We start from the raw sequence: 18860 nt of genomic DNA, 5'->3' as shown, positions 1-18860 counted from the left end.
AGCATATTGAAATATTATGTAGTAAATTTAATAATAAAAAAATATAATTAAAATGAAATAATATCACAATTTTAAATTATATAAATCTGTTTTTTTAAATATGTCACATTTTGAACATATTTACAATTTTCTACGCACTTCTTTCTCATAAGGTTCTTTCAGATAATGATAACTGACAAAAAATAATGAGTAATATATTTTATTGGAATAAATTAGCTTCTGGCTTAAAAATTTAGGAGGCATTCAGAAGCGGTCGGATGTTTTCATAGATTTATTACTCCAAATTAGCTTCCGTATTTTTGCAAACATTTTTTTTATGAAAAATGGAAATGTTTTATGTAATTTGTAAATAAAATATTTAATACATCGAAATAGTAGTTGTCGGAGTATTCGAAGGCTTTGATTTTTCTAATCATTAAGCATGGTGAATCAAGCGAGCGGTACTCGAATTATTTTCCGATTAATTAATTAAAATAATAATGTCAATGCCGGTATTATTTTAATCCACAATTTTAACATATGCATAAAATAAATAAACTATAAAACTGATTTTAATTGTTAATGCTAAAAATCAAAAATATTAATTAATCTTAAGTGTATTAATTAAAAATAATAATTATCTAAGTTTTACTTTTAAAACTGTTTTTATTTATCTCCTCAAAGGCATATTATATAACTGTTAATAAAATTAATTAATTCTGAATTATTTATGCACAACTCCATTATTAAGTATCGGATGCTTAATTAATTTAGATAAACGTAGATTAGCTTATGTATTATATTAAAATAGTACAATATAATAATTAATAATATTTTTATGAATTTCAGAAGTAATTATAATATTTTATTCATAGTTCTATCATAAACAGCTGGTTTAATATATGCTACGTTTCAAGCTATATATAATATACACATAGGAATGATTTATAAGTTCGGCTTCTTTCAATTAACCTTTTCCGGTAGCCCTAATTGCCAGGAAATATTTCAGTGTAAAATCATTTAAAAATATATTAATATTTATTTATTAATTTAACAATTTAAAATACTCAAAATGACACCAATATTAATTCATCACGGAACCGGATATTTCCATCAAAAATTTCACATTTTCACGGAACTGGAAACCGGTAAGCTTCCTTCTCTTTGTCGTGAGCTCTGCGTCCACTTTTTTGTACACCGAACATGTACAGGCATTATACACGCGAACATTGTCCGAAAATACTCTACCGTGTTTACGTCCGCCAGAAAGCTTATTTGCTATGGGCTATGACTATAAATAACCAGAAGAGGCATTATAATGCACAGCCGGCTGCAATAGCGCGATAGTGCGCTCGGTAATAATTTGTGGTTGTTGCACCCGCACTAGCGAGTTCTTAAATTAAAACTAATTTTAGTAATTGGGTCAGTTCCGGTTAGATTAATTAAAAGGAGATGCTGTCGAATCAAAACAGAAGTTGAACTGGCAAATAAGTTTAAAGTGCTTTAGATTCGAAGATTAGTGAACCACTAAGCGACCATTTTGCCCTCCCCCGTCTGATCTCACATCAAAAGTGATATGTCGGGTAAAACACTTGGGGATGTTTGTTTATGTTGCACATGTGTATATAAATATTTGAAATGTAATAAATTTTAGATGAGCTTTTGGAATAACGATATTAAGCTAACGGATTTATAGCACAGATGAGTAATTTAAAGATTAGGGTTATTTTTTAATCTTAGATTCCAACAGCTTCTTTTAAAATTATGGAGTTATATATAATTTTACTTTTAGATTTATAATTAAACTTGAAATTTTTAAAAAGTCAATATATTGTATACATGTAGCATTTTTTAAATCTAAGGATATGTTATATTAAAGAAATTATAAAACCGTGAAATTTGGTTAATAATTGAAAACAATTTTGAAATTTAATAATAATAAAAAATTATATAAAATTAATTTTTCACAATCCACAAGTTTTTGTATAACCCGTTAACCCTTTTTTATCGTCAACGAAAACTATTTGCTCAATAGCCTTTCGTGTCAGTAACGTATGCAAATCGAATTTGGGTTATTTTTTTCCCAACCTTCAGTTAAACCTTTTTGGACCTCATGTTTTTCTGCCTATATACCTCGAAATAAGGGTCAAATTCACAGATCTGACTTTTTGTGTGATTTTCCTGGATATATATTTTTTCGCGAATATAGTACATATTGTTAGTCTTTAAATTCTGAGCTGATATTATTCACTATATTGCCAATAATAATAATAATAAATATGTATCAGACGCTCATATCCCTTAGGTATTATACTTGAATATAAAGGTGTATATGAAATACGTAACAAGGTGTGCTTTATGATGGGAACGCGTGACGCTGTTTGGTCGCAGCTTCTCGCGTGACGTGCAAATCTCCTTTCGCAATCTCCGCTACCGGGTTATTACACTAACACAGGGTGAATATAAATTTAACTTTTCAGTTTCGTACCCAGGACGACTTTGTTTCTTGCGCTCGAAGAGCCGCTATATTAGATTTTCACGTAATGTAAGAATTTTTCATTCTTTCGGTGTTGAAATATTTTTTTGCGTTAAATACGATATAAAGTATTGAATTATTAATGCAGACGTGCGTACGGTAAAAGAGAAGATTAAAAAAGCAACGTAACGAACAGATGAGCCATTTTTATAAATGTATTATGAGAATCTCCCGAGAGATACGAGAGAATAAATAACATTAAAATAAGGCTCTGCTATAGCATCCAAAAATATACCCAAGCAATTTGATCTTGTAATATTTATATTTTTAATCTTCTGATAATATTCCAGTTATTTTCAATAACAATTGCTGAATATATTATTTGTTCCTTCAAGTCACTAATTGTCAGATTTTACTAAAGTTTAATAAATAGATTGTATGATATAAATACTTTGCTTTAATTAAAAAAAAAACAGTATATATTCTAGATATATAAACATGTGCGTTATACAGATATTTAGATACGCGATGGATCATTCCTGATTTAGTCAGCGCGATTATTTTCAAGTTGTAAATTATTATTATTATACAATAAAGTTTTGAGTCCATTTACAATTTGTGTATTACAAATCGTGATGTTCTGGTGGTAGCATTGTCTGCGTCTGAAAATGCGCCGAAGATCGGGTTAAACTCTAAATTTCAAACGTCGTGTTTGAACTTGGGTTAACGTGAAGAGAGAAGCGGGTGCTTTCTCTATTTTCTCTCCCTCAATCGATGGTCAAATCGGGGATATTTGATGCAGGATTCGGAAGTAAATTCCGAATGAAGTGCAGATGGAAATTAATTCTTAATGTGAGTAAATAATATCTGCTATTTATTCGCTTAAGTACGCTTGGTCTGACTGGAGGAAAATGCCCTGATTTTGCAAAATGCACTTGTCGGTGGATCGTTAAAAGATTTTGCTTATTGCGCTTTTAACGCTATATGCGCCAAGTAACGCGTCAATCTCAATAAAAGTTTGATGCTTTGCAAACGGTCCAATAGTATTCGAAGTTTTTAACACTAGTTATTCAAGGAGACGGCTTGGCTATACCGAAAACATTTTCGCCGGTAAATTTCTATATCTATTAGCAACAATATAAATTGGCTGATAAGCGTTAGTGAAATTATATTACGCTACTCTAAACTTTGACATTTATGAAACGTTCATTTATTTTTTAAATCTTAACCTAACCTAGTTTTCGTTAGGTTAATTAGTTTTGAGTTTGGTTTAATTTATTTAAAATTTTGTAGTATTTTGTCAAACGATGTGATGAATATCTGATCATGTGGAAATTTGTATCCCAGATCAACCAATTATGAACAAATAGTTTTGCTGATACTGAGAAATGATTTTGTGAACATTGTAACAAGCTTAGTGAATTTGTAAATGTATTAGTAATATTGGCGTATATTTACTGTAACATATAACTCAACATATGCACAATCTTATCATTAACATTCACCGCCTGACCCTTGTTGAATAATTGAGTTGTTAATGACATTGAAAAATTTCCCCAAAAGAAAAAAAATCGCCAGGAAGTATCATCACGCTTCCCTGACCACACCTGACATTCAAATCAGCAATTAACATGCACACGATCAAGATTCGCGATAAGCTTCCGTCGAACGTCAAGTATGCTCGCTTTTGGGCAGACATTGCAAACTTTTATAGTAATCGCTTCTCGGAAGCAGTCTCCCACGTCCTTGCCTCTAATTGCATATTATGAACGCTCCAAAAGGTTCTCAAATGTTTGACATCGATTTAAATTAATATGGAAACGTACGTATGTATGTTTATTTTCGATATATACCTATTCGTGACGAGATTCGATTAGAGCGGCGGAAGTAATTAAACGAGATTAACCAACTTTTGGCAGGGTGGTTAAACGCGGTGCGTATGATTCAGTGAAAATGTGGTACGAAACCATGTGCGAATTTGTTGCGTTTGTGTTTCACGTGCGAGTATTTGCCTTTGAGAGGATTAATTGATTTGAGAATTAGTTTAGAATTATTTTCAATAACAAGTAGATTTACAGATAATAAAGAACGAGAGTTAATACTAAAAAATGCACCGTTAGAAAATTATTATTAAATTTTTTTTGTAAAGAAAAATATATGTTTATACACATTTATTGGTATGGAAGTCATGTAATTTTTTTTTATTATTTTTAGGTAAGGAACTTTTGCATCATACTATCATTGCGAAAGCTCCGACCCGATAACCCACAGTCGACAACGATCGAAGGGTTGTGACACACATCTTGATACACTTGAACAGCTTCTACCCTCTCGCGAAACTGATAAGTGGGATGTTCGCAGGGCTTCATCTCTTCTATACATTTTCACGTAGCAGTAAGCGCAATTTTCCGTTTTTAATTGAAAAATTTCCGGCTCGCAAATGACGCTGTGCATTTCCGCGTTCAAGATTAAAACACGGGACCAACTTTGACACGGACCGGGGATTGTGGCCCTAGACATTCCTGACTTTGAGTGTAAAATACAAAACCCCCTGTATGTACTACATACATGGAAAAACGCATAAACGCTCCCCTTGTGTGTGTATTTTTCATATGTAGCTACTATATATTATGGTACCCCATGAGAGACAATTCAAACGCGACAATGTTGCTACTTTACGGTGTCTACAGTTTTAAATACCTTCATGTTTGTTGAACCCTAAACTGTCGCACCTACAGGCTGATTAAAAAATATAATTAAAATTATTTCTCTTTTACAGTAAATACCGAGAGCCATCGAGTACAGAATCAACTCATTATTTTTGGTATGTCTCAATTATGAAATACTACATATGACAGTCTTATTTATTAATCTTGTTTTGCAAGGATCAATAATGAAAACATTTAGTAGTTCCTATAATATAACTATCTTATTTATACAAGCATATTATTAATAATTGGAATTAATAGAATAACATCTAACAACCATGATCCGATCACTATTAAAATAAACACATTAAATCAATATCTAAGATATTTTTCAAAATACCATATGTAGGTATATAATTTCAACATTATAAACGGTTCCTTTATAAACATAGTATATATTATTGTATAATAAATTTGTTAGAAAATAAACAATTGAGGTAAATTTACAGCAAATCAAAACACAACATCGCTCAACAATATATTATTATTTTGCTATAAATCTCTGTTTTAAAACAATGAAGGCTAAAGTTAAATATCATATTATTTTAAGCACTATATGTATTATAGAAATATATATAATTATACATTCACATATAGTTAATGGATATATTCCCAATTTTATATATTAAAATTTCATGTTAATTTTATGCCGTAGTAATTTAAGAAGAAAATTCTAAAATTGTAATAAAAATTTAATATATCTTCTCCAATATAGAATTTTATTAAATTCCAACTCTCTTCAAACGTTTTTGGTCGTATGCTCTCGAAATAGCTCCAGGTACTGATTATTTTTAATCTGTGCTTGATTGTCGTATGAATTAAAACTATGCTAATCTTGCGAGTAACTCAAATTTTTCATCTGTTGCGATTCAATCGTGGTTTGATTAACCTTATGCAGCTAAAAAGCGCCATATGCTTACGAGCCGCTAAACTAAAGCCTCCTTGGACCGCAAACAAAGGCAGATGTTCTCCAGAGACCATAACAAGAAAAAAATAAAACGTATCTCATTCGAAAGCTGCGTCTAATGACGCGAAAACCATAGCAACCGACCCGAAAAAAAAAATTGACGAGGGTTTGTTAAACATTCTGAGTGACTTTTGAGGTTTCCCTTCGACTCGCAGAGGCCACATGTCGAATTATAAGGGTCATTTTTTTATGAAAGAATTTTAATTCGGGAGGTTTGCAATCCTGAAAATTAAATTTTAAAGATGCTTTAATGCTACCCCAGAGGGGAAAAAAGGAATCGTCAGCCCTCGCAGAGGAGCTTTGTATCTCAAGTCGATGTTATCTTTATTGCTAGTTGAGAATTAACGCGAGAATTTCATTATCGTTTGATGTATGGTGAGGGGAAAGCTTTAAAGAAATACTTTATTACCCACACACTGCTGTATTGCTCTTTTCTGCATACTTTTAAATACCTTTCTTGTAGACTCGTAAAACATTGATGTTTTTTATATATAAATAGATATGAAACATAAAAACTATGCTTTTATAATTTTAAAGATAATGAATGTCCAATTTTAAACAAAATTATATTATCATTTCAATCGATTATTATATATTATATAGGCAAATGCTGCCTTTACGTCGGATATGGAAAAAGTCTATTTCTCGTAGGTGCGTTTTCTGTTTGACTTAAAACGATCAATGTCCAACCGTTTTGCTAGAAAAATAATGAATATCCAAATAATATTTTTCTATAGACTATTTTTTAGAACTTTACCAATGATAATATGATATTTATATAACAACTTTATTGAATTCTAAAAAAAAATTTTTTTTTATTAAATGTACTATTTTTCTTATTATATTTGCTGAGCTTTTTTATTGCATTTAAGATGCAGCTAAGCACAGATATTCTATAGTTATAAGAAGTTAGTAATTGTGTTTTAATATATATTATATTGTTAATTAATCATAGACCACATTTAAACGAAATATGATTAATAAATTTATTATTTATACACATTGTAATTATGGTTCGAAAATACTATGGTTTGTCCTACAAAACTGTTTAAGGAAACGAACTTAATTTTAATATTGGGTTATAAATTGGTGGGTCTCGATGGCCTCCACCTATGCCATTAATTTGATGTTGATATTTTGCGTATGAAGGTTTCAAAGAGGGTCTTCAATTTAACTCTGTTACTCTTCTCAGCTTTCATGTTCAAAGATTAACACGGGAGGTTTTGATGTATTCTAATTAACCTCCCAGTCACTCCAGCTTCCATATTTTTCGATAAACTTATTGACACGTCATAAAACAATTGTTGATATTATCAGTGTTTTAACAGACCGTATGGTACGCATGCTATATGATATTCTCCCCCTTCATGCCGCATATAGGCGGTAAAGTTGAAATAGCAGATCTTAAAAGTTGAGAGTCATCGCTGGTGTGTCGAGTTGAATTATTGTAGGCTGTGATTTTCGTGGTGCAGCTGCGGTCTGTCGTAATGTGTTATTATGATGCTCTCTGGAGGATCCGCTGATGTCTCTCGCGTTGATGCTATTTCCCAACTCGTCTCTGCTGCTGTGACTTCTAAGTATCATACATTTTATAATGCTGGTTTTTTAACGAATTGCAGATGTTTGTCACTGTATTGCATCAGTTCTTGGACACACCCCTGTAAAATATTCACGATTAAAGAAAATCTGTCCAGATAGCCATTTCGGCGATCGGAAACTAGAGAGCCAAAGAACAATAGTAATATGCGCATGGTTTTTTGTCTAACGTGCATCTAGGAAATCTCTCTTCTATTGTTGTGTGAATATACTGTGTGTGGCCCCACTTTCGATATGGTTTGATCTCTCTTCTTGTTTGTTCAAATGGTCGTTAGAGGGACCTCTAAATTATTACAAATTGAGCAGTTTCTTCCCTAAAAAGCAAGGGTAGGTTTGCGTTAGAGGGTTTGACGCTCTTTGAATGACCTACACAGTCAATAAATTTATGGGAAAAATTAAATGAAAATGTTGCCCAACACAATTGCAAATCCAAAATTTATCCGCGAGAAAAATTGCAGATGGAATGGAGAAAATTATCTCCGTCCACTCTCCAAGACATTAGATGACAGTATGGCAAAAAGGGTTGCAGCTGTAATTAAAGCTAAGGGTGGGCCTACTAAAAATAAGCTTAAAATAAACGCTTTAAACAACTTTAATCGGTTTTTTATTCATATTTTCACATTTATTGCGGTGCCCCATTATTATGTCAAAGTGTATATATTGGGAAAAATATTTTTCATGCTTTTCTGTAAATTTTGTGTTCTTTGACAGTCTTTTGCTTTACATTAAGCGTATTAATGAATAGATTATTGTGTAATGATTTCCCTTTATTTTCTCTAAGGAAAATGTGCATGCTGTTTAATATAATATAATTTTAGGTATATTAAATTATTTCATACGTAATACTTTAATATAAAATATTAAATAATAGATCCGTTAGTATTTTTTTCTCAATTTCAACGTGCAATTGGTTCGAGTTGAATCTCTAAAAAAGAACAATTCGTTATCCCACTGGGACGCATAAATGGCGGCAGGGTTCGACCTGCTGGAGTCGCATTGTAAAATTTAATTAACTCTGTCGGTCATGAGGCTCTTGTGAAAATTAATTAAATCAACCAAATGGCTAGAAGCATCTAGCTAGAAATTTATCTAATTGAAAGGATTTTATTTTTATGATAAAAAATAATACTTACTGTTAATGACAGGTGAGTGATTTTGACACCCTTAGCTCTCGCCGCAAACGAGCGAAACTCTAATATCTGTCGGTGAATTCTCAAACTGGCGGTTCTCCCCTAATTTTCGCACAAACGGTTTATAAATGCCTAACAAACGTAATTACGGATGTAGTCTAAACTCCCTTGGCAAGTCGCAAAATGCCCAAGACAAGCCCCAAAGGTTCGACCCTGTCGCAGTCATTATCGTTTCTCGAAAATGTCAACGCTTTGACACAATAAGTATATAAATTTATTTGTTGAAAAATAATAATAAACTCGTTTCTGTTTTGTGTTATTAAAAAGGTAGCATATTTCATCCTGTACATGTTAATTATCGAAGAACATATTTTCAAAATTAATAAAAATGCTTTTCAAATGCTCAACATGCCAAGTAAAAAATATCAGAATTCTTATACATTCAGAAGGGGCTTGTTTGTATAATTTTCCCCCATTCTATTTATCACATGCTCGAGCAAAAAATAAAGATAAACCAGACGAACGACCATTCGTCAAGTAGCCGGTGGTCAAATATTCTCGCCACCGTGGCATATCACAACGTCGCCCGGATGACATGTCTCGTTGTCGATCGTGTGATAATTTCGTATCCTAATTAGGATTCGAGTCGGGTGTAGCTCCCCGAGCAGCTGTCCCCCCATCGTCGGCCATAATTGTCCGCCAATGTTATTATTGAGTCGTGCAAATCACGCGAATCGCGATTTGTTCACGTATCTCGTACGACGCATCTTGTACTGCATTAATATACACACTGCCGTGTAATTTATTCCGACCCTCGGCAGCTGCCCACCGTTTAATTTTCCAGGACATGTGCCCCAACGCATTTATAGATCGGCGATTGGGTCACGGACGCGATTAAATCCAGACGACACGGACGTAAGACAAGTCACACATTTTATGGTCATTCCCTAGTATGCTTTTAAGTTTTCTTACATTAGACACGTTAGAGCTTTCAAAGATTCCAGAAAGAATTATAATTAAGATCGACAAATTCGTATCAGTTTTACAGATTGTAGGAAATGGACCAATATCTCATGCAATAATTCATATTGTGGTTATTGTGCAATCTCAGGGGATCTGCATGATTTCTATATCCACTGATTACTGACACCAAATCTCTTATACCTAGTAGAGCTTGCCGACCTCTGGTTTAGAGCCCGCTTTCTGTTTGTTTTATCCTTATTTTCTACGCCTCATTAATTCAACGCTCTTTAAAACAGTATCCCTAATTATTGGCAAGAACGACTTATTAACTCGCTGTTTCAGTCATTCGTTGTTGATCCTAAAATTCTAAATCCCTACGAAATTCCCTGGATTAAGTACAAGTGAAGCTCTCACAAAATCTTCAATTGTTTTCAACTCCTGACTGTCTCGGCGCACTAATCTAGAGATTTCCTTTAAATTTTCAACGCCAGACGGAAGAATTTAATCCGTTTATAATTAACAAACTATGTAGCTGTACGACAAAAAAAACTGTAGCCCTTCGTGCCGAGATAACTTTTCCATGTGAAAGTTTCCAGATATAAAAAAAACCTTAAGTCGTTCGCACTATCAAGCGCGACGGAGAAAATTCCTATAGATGTACAAGAAAATATTTTCCACTTATCCGATTTCTTTCTCGTTTTAAAAATGCTATAAAAAGAAAATGTATCGGTATTATTTTTAATGTAAAAGCTACTGATTTTTAATGTTAAATATTGTATGATTAACACATAATATATTTTAAATTATTAATTGTCGATTTTTGTAGTTATAAATTTAAGCTCGTTCCATTGTGTAATTAAAATTGCACCTAATGATAAAAAACGCGCTGTCAACCTTATTGTATAATAACATAATTTATGTTTTGAACCTTATGTAATTAAATTTACATTTAAGATTTACTAGTTAAAATATAATTAAATGCACAGATTTCTTTAGGCATTGTTTAATCGTAGAACCCACTGTTATCTAATCTTATCATTAATGAAAATTCCCAAGCATAAATTGTATAATATATAAATAAATACATTTTTTTAAATTGTAATACAAGCTATGAATAAATTTCGTTCATACATTATAATTTAAGGAATGAGGTGATAACCTCTTGGAATTCATATTAAAAATTATATCTGTTATGACAATACATTTTACATTTTATCATTTCATACAATCAGTTTATATATAAATATTTTCTACACGTGCCATTTATTTAATCTAGCTAATAACATTTTTAGCTTGACCATATATGTTTTCTTAAAAAAACACACATTGCTTGATCGTTTTATATGAACATAATAATATTTGCCAAACTTATACGTATATTTATTTAAAATACAAGTGTAGTGCTTAACAGCTTTTCGCTATTGTACTCTACACAAAAAAAAAACAATTTATGAAAAAAAGGTATTCATTATATCTAATTGACTTACTCAGTACCGATTTGTTATAATTCATTACAGATCTTTCGTACTCTGTTACAGTATCCTAATATAACATAATTTTTCATTTTTTTAATCTTTTAATCTCTCATCATTTAAAACGAAATTAAGTCCTAATTGGTATTGTTTTAAATTTATTTTTCAAGTGATTATCACATTGTAATTAAATTAATTTTTTTTCCAATTGAATTTTTGGTACAGCTTTTCTACTTTTCTACTGCTTTGGTACTGAAATTTCTGTCACATTTTTTCAAATTAGGAAACTGTGAAATTTTTTTTCTCTTAGATTTTTTAAAAAAGTAACAATTTCGCTATAAATGCTTTTATACAATTAAATATGCGTAGAAAGACACATTTTCTTTTCACATATTTTAACGTAACATAAACGAACGATTATTTTCTATTAGGTATACTTTTTAATTTATTTTGAATAACTTTATTTTATTTAAAATTATTATTTTAATTAAATTGTTCAAAATCTAAATATAGATTCAGCCCAAGGGTAGGCTGAATTTTCCCACCACTGGTCTAGATTATATCTAGTTAAATACCTACATGGAAATTTTTCATCACAAATTTTGAAAAACATAATAGATAAACAATAACAACGCTGTTTATCAGTTAACTATTTTTTTATGTATATGCTTTTTTCCTATTTTATATATTAGCTAATTGTTAAATTATATTTTTATTTTTCAATATAAAGCTAACTACAGACCCTAATAATAAAAACACCATAGAGCGTCAAAGGTTTATAAAACAAATGTTCAGCATCAGAGCATAAACGCGCTGCGATATTTTGCAGGGTCGTAAAAGCGAATTCTCCCAGTACACTTTTACTGCGTTTACTGCCGCGCAATTGCATTAGCATCGTCGACAAAGGACTGTGAACTATAGCATATATGTTTTGCCCGGGCATTTTTAGTAACAAGCTCGGATGCTTCCTCATTGTAATGCCGGTTTCGCGTTACCAACACTCGCTTTTGTGTACTTCCAGTACTCTGTTACAGTATCCTGCGTTTCATTGTCTCGTAGGGAAAGAGGCTGCCGATTATCGTGGAGCTGTGCCAAAATATTATTGTGTTTCGCCAATAGATATACAACTTCATTTACAAACCCTATATTGAAAATTTCTATTAGATTAGGTTAATATTATCTACCAGTAGGTTTGCAAGTTTGAAAGTCGAATGACTGGCAATCAGTACTTTAGACAATACTTGAGAACGTAAGTGTAGTATCTAGGCGTCATTTTATATATCATGGTTGTATAAAATCCATAACAAGAGCTTGAATAAGTGATTCAGCATTTCATTGGTGCATATACGTTTGTACTTTTTATAACGCATCGAACCATTTCAAATAAATTATTTTATAAATATCGATTCTGATACTCAAGCTCAAGGTTTTATATAAAAATTCAGATATAAATTTAGAGGTTCGATCAATCCCAGCTGCTCCACTAAATTACAGCCGAAAATAACACAACTTTACTCGCCAGAGAATACCCTCCAATTTCTATGACCTGACATTTAAACTCCACCGCCTAATACCAGCATCAAAATTTCTCTATATGTGGTAATTTATATAATAGGCTTTTCTAATATGCAACTTTTTTTTTAATGTACTCAAATATTAAAGTCGTTACTGCAGGCAAATATACTTTCATATTTTATTCTGGCTTCGACTTAAATAAATTGGTGTCAGACGAGAAAAATAAGGTGTTTTTGTGTGCATCCGTCAAATGAAAAATGGATAAGAAAATTAAATAACCCGCAATCATATTTCAGAGGGACCCTGATTTACGGTAGGGTGCCGCCCACTTATTATTTTTGCTCGGAGTAGGTATGCACGGTCGGTAGTCGCTCCTTGGAGAAATAAGGCGGCGTTTAATTAACATATATTAAGCGGAAGCAACTTTTTGCTATAAATTAAATATAAATATAAATACTACGCGAGTATTAAACAATAAATGTATTTATATTTTAGTTAATAGTTTTGGTATCTAAAATTAGACCATTAATGACGATGATAAATAATATGCTGAATTTTCTCGTGAGAATCGTGAGGATCGTGAATCTCGTTTATAACGAGGTACTTTACATCTTGTCATAAAATACGATATCTCTGAAATATGTGTAATATTACTAAAAAATTACTTTTTAGTCTATGTTTTATTAGGTGACTCAATAGTTAAATTAATAAAAAAGATTTATTCCTGTAAAATTTAATTCAAGAATTTTTTCAGTCAATTGTTATGCATAAAACACAATAATTCTAAAACATCTTTATTTTGCTACTGATAATGTCTGAATTTTTAGTTAAAAATATATTAACATAATCAATTATTTTAGACAGACTTTATTTGTATCGAGGTAAAAGAAATCAACACCAGCCTTTAAGAAAGTTAGTTGCTTCATAATATTTTTTTCGGAAATATAAGTAAATTCTAACTGTAATATATGATACACTTTTATTTTATTTAATTACACAATTTGTACTTAAAAATAAAGAACGATAATAAGCAGTGGGAATTAAAAGTTAAATATATTTGACAATCAAGCAATCACTTATGTACGTTCAGAATTTTCGTGTGCGCAATTTTTATTTGGGCAATAATACAGTCACTAAATATGAAGGAATATTTTATGAATAGTTGTACAAATATTTAAATAACGAATAGTTAAAAAAAGCGTATATATATTCGATATATGAATATTCTATCTATAATCATTATAGCTCGATTTTATTTTTATTTTTATGTCACGATATTCCCCAGCGAGATTAGGAAATTCAAGGAAAACATAATCAATGATAAGTCATTGTTATTATAATGATATAATAACCCTAATTTTGATGTCATATGGAATGAAAAACACTAAAGCTCATATGGAATTTGAACCCAGGTCTTTTATTTGTTATTTATTTTAATATTTTCCATTTGGTCATCTTTTTTAATAAATATATAATTAATTTAATATAATTAGACCCTAAGAGCAGTTTGCTTAATAATTACGCAATTTATTTATACGTTTTGTAACAAGGAAAACAGAAATAAATACGGCAGTTAACGTCTGAGAAAAAACTTTTAACTCCTATTTTGCTTCGCATTCAATTCGAAATATTTTTCTTTTTATAACTTAATCTCAGAGGCGTGTTTTAATTTATAAAAAATCTTTTGTCATGGAAAAATAAAAACGAAAATGCATAATAAGTCTTTTGCGATTAACGTCCGCGTCGCTGAAAAATCTCATGGGAAAGACACGTGCAGAATTTAAAATCCTCTCACATAACGGAATATTTCGCTAGGTGTTCACGTAGTAGAATTATTGAAATGCCGTGGATTTTATTTTTATTTTAATTCACCTGGAAAAATTCACCCGACGCTCGACTTTAATATCTGTCGTCGCCCGCATCCATTAATCACCGAACAAGCTTTTGTAGCTGGATACGGTAGAGCTTTTCGCAAACTTTTGGTTAGGGAATGACATGGCTCTGTGATAAACATACACTGAGCCGTGTTGCTAATTTTTCAGACCAGAACAATAGAACTTTTTTTCTATTATGTTATATTAAATCAGTCTTTGAAACATAAGTTTAATTATTTTCATAACAAGTCTGCGATTTACTATTGGTCTAGTTTCATATGACTCTTTTTGGGTGATTCTAACCAACGGTAGGCTATCCCTGAGGGTCGGTAAAAACGCAGTAAACACTTTATCGCACAAAGCGCGTACACATTCCCCAAGGGAATCTCTCGGTCTCAGGTGAGTACCGGTCGCTTCACACCTGTCGCACTCCGAAATCCGGTTATCTGGTCCTGGTTTTTTGCGTTCATCGCACGCGTGACCCGCAAGCTACTATGGTGGTTAAGAAAAAAATTACCCCACACATAGTATTTTATATTATAATTATTATTATACATACTCATAACGATGATATTAATGTAACGGAGCCGCATCGTGTAAAATTGCGAGTCGCCACTCGAAAGTTGAAAACTTTCTAGACTCCGGGATAGAGTTAAAGTGCATTTAATTTGCATGCGCGTAAGTTTTACGGACGCAAGTTTACTCGACAAGTCCTTAGTTATGAGATGACTTATACATATAATGGTCATTAAATTGGTGTAATAACCACACACTTATTTTGAAAGAAAAATATCAACTTTTAGAATCATTGCTAGTGATTGTAAAATAATTTTAATTTAATAATATGGTAAGATCTTATTATAGATACTATAAACTATGATTTATATTAAAATATCTACTGACGCGTATTCGCTTGTGACATTACAATATAACATTTGACAATAAGAGAATCATTTATCTCTTAAGTCAATTCCTGTCACATTGTGCGACTATCAATGTGAATTTATTGTTATAGCGCAGACAAGTCAAACAGGGAAACTATAGAGTTACGGAAATAAACTTATTCTCGCCTTTAAATTTAGCAATCAATACATTCAATTCCGTTGCATAGTTTCAATAGACTTATATGTTTTTAAACAGATTTTGTATATTATATTAATGGCAGGAGATATCTATGAGAGCGCTTTATAATATATTTCAATCATATCAAACCGATATTTCCTCTCAGATTTGATATGAATGCCACATATTACACGTAATATAATATAGTAAGAAAGCAATTAGAAACGAAGAAAGAGGGATGTGTATGAGAAGCATGAAAAGAAGGAAACCGCCATAGCTGACTGAGATTAATGTGGGGTTGACGTAATTAATTTCGTCGTTGAAACTAGACGTGTTCAGTTTCAAGCACAGCTAAATACACATACATATATAAATAAATTTAATATATTTAGATCGTTTTAACAGATTTTGGTTGAAACCGATTCCTTGCGACTATGACTTGCTAGAAATGTGGTTATGTGTAGTCAGCGCCCGCGATAGCTCGATCGGAGAGCTTTTCGTCCCTCGGCGTCGAGCTTTGGAGAATTTTCATTATTTCGCTTATTACGTCCCCTTTCTGTCCCCCTGGGTTGCCCCGTGGAATTGCGGGAGCCCCTCCCCTTCAGCCAGCCCTGGTAATAAGCTTAAGTGCTTGCGGTTAGTTTCGTTCCGCATTTTCGTACGAGGACATTTATCCCGCGATTAAGAATGTCCTTCTAATTGGAACTTGCCGGGCGCGTCATTAAGTTTAAAAGCGAAAGAGTCCTTATTCCAATTTGCGGTAAATTGTACCGTTACTGTGAGACGGAAATAAAATCAACACACCTTATAGTGACTTCTATTGAGAAGCATCTAAACTAATATATAATCGCACTAAAAACTCGCAATGAAACTACCGCGATTAATTCTATAAAAAATCTATTAGTTGATTTATGCAAAATATGATGCTTTTATTATAAACGCATTTGTACATTAGCTTTACCATGACAACACATAGATTACAAAGATAGTAGCTGAATGTGATAGGTGTGATACTTGAAAGATGAAGGCTTCTTCCATGTTTAATTGTTTGTTGAAATGTCACGAGCGGAGCTTCCAAAATCTTCTGATATATAAAGCTAATTCAACAAAAAACAATGTCAATGATCAATGTTGTTGGATAAAATGAAGCTGTGAATAAAATGTATGTGGACCTATTTTTAAATTCAAGCTTTCTAAATCTATTATACTGTATTTACTTACACCAAACATATTGTTTGTGAAACTAGTTTATAATAAAATTGCTGCTAGAAATATTCAAATAAAAAATCGATAGTTAAAAGCAGATTTAAAATTAGTATATTATTTTGATTTTATATATTGAGTTGTATATGTACATATTATATATATATGGCATTATCATAAAACAGCTCTTAGTTATAAAGTACTCTTGTTTGTCCGTATTGAGACGATTCATTTTTGGTTAAAGATGGCCATCAAGCGAAAACTTGCAGATTCACCAGAGTAAAGTTAGCCTGGTGTGCAGCCGCCTGCCAAACAGGTAGTTTAAGAAGGTATAAAAAATACAGGTATCCCATCGAAGCCACAAACGAGCGGTACGTACACGTTATTATACAAACAATCCTGGCCGAAAAGATTGTTTACAGCCGGCAGGTGTTTCTTCGGCGCCGGCTCGACTGTGACACAGATTTTGAGATGAAGTACCAAGGTGAATCGAGTACTGCGAATACAAATTAATTTTTGTCAGTAAAACGCCATTGAACAGACAGAAATGGCATTTACTGGTAGCCATATTTGGTGCATAACAAGGTATATTGGATCAAGTTTAAGAAGTACATATTATTGTGTCAAACCATTTTTGGTTTTTAATGATAGCCATTCAAACAACTTGTGATACAATTTGATAAGGAATTATTATTTTTTTAAATAGTATAATATATATTTGTATTCTAGGTTTTAGAAGTTTTGATTAATATTTTCCAAAGTTTTTTATATATTTCAGTTTACATACAATTGAATAATATTATAAAAAAAAATTTGATTCTCACCAATCAGGACAAGTTTAAGCCCCAAAACTTCTATAATGTTATCAAAAGACATTAGTTGTCAATGCATGATTTTTTTATCATTGGTAAAAATATACTTGAATTAACCCATTTAACCTTGAACCCGTGTAACTTTTTAAGCAAAAAATTATTCAAACGGATTTTTGCTCGGGAGCTTTTCTGAGACGCAAGCTTTAACCGAGGAGCTTTCATCCTTAAAATCCGTTTAAAAAAAAGATTCCGCGTTTACCGCGACTTGTGTAAATATTATGCGATTTCGCTTTATCACGTTTATTTACATAAGACACGCTTGTATCGCGTGCCAAGCTCATCATGAATATTCAAACTCTTTGGTGTAATTTATGATCATTTTTAATATCAACCCTTTGGTCCCGGACACGACAAACGTGTGCATGTGCAATGTCCATATCTGCATTAAACACATGTTTCACTGAACGTATTGCATTAATCTCGGATAAAAAACAATGATAACTTATTTTAAATCAATCAATTATATACATAAAGAAAACATCAGTTTATAAGTATTAATAAAAAATAATAAATATTCGATACAGTAAAAAAATATATTAATTTATTTAATATAGTTTCTTGCTGTTCTGATTTATTATTGGCATATGTATAGAAAATATTTTTTATTAAGAAGCATATAAAAAATAAATATAGTATTTCTAAGTAGTTGTATATATTAATATTTATCGTTTAGGAACAAGCAATTATGATAGGATTAGTTTTTTAAAGGATCTCTTATCTATTTATTAGTAGTTTAAAAGATGTCTTATCTATTCTAGAATATTTGATTTTACATTTACATTACACTGATTATTTTTTCATAAAATTTTATGATATTGAAGCATAGCCTCATCTACCAAATAATAATCAAATATTTTAAACCATACAAATGCACGTGCAGCTATTTTTCACTGAAGTAAGATTGGGATTTAATTTTGTTAAGGATAGCAGAAAAAAATTGCAAATTTTATAAATAATAATAAAATATGTATTTCCTAATTATTTATACGTTACTATAAAATATAGTTTCCGTCATTATATAAAACTACTTTCCATCTGTTTGC

At 31.4% G+C, this 18860-nt stretch overlaps 1 protein-coding gene across 5 annotated transcripts in view; it reads left to right on the top strand.

The window, feature by feature from the left end:
• tinc (transmembrane protein tincar) overlaps positions 1 to 18860 on the top strand; it is a 168619-nt gene that overhangs the window by 15651 nt on the left and 134108 nt on the right. The window contains exon 2 of one of the 5 annotated variants that reach the window (XM_088183062.1): positions 5235 to 5279. The exons of the other annotated variants lie outside the window; for them this stretch is intronic. The gene's annotated coding sequence lies outside the window, so the exon portion shown is untranslated. The remainder of the gene's footprint in view (positions 1 to 5234; positions 5280 to 18860) is intronic. 5 annotated transcript variants of the gene reach the window in all.

This window comes from Plectrocnemia conspersa, unplaced genomic scaffold (assembly GCF_051122295.1).
Source record: "Plectrocnemia conspersa isolate PC_06_02 unplaced genomic scaffold, ASM5112229v1 ptg000003l, whole genome shotgun sequence".
NCBI lineage: Eukaryota > Metazoa > Arthropoda > Insecta > Trichoptera > Polycentropodidae > Plectrocnemia > Plectrocnemia conspersa.
This window is presented reverse-complemented; position numbering and strand designations above follow the sequence as displayed.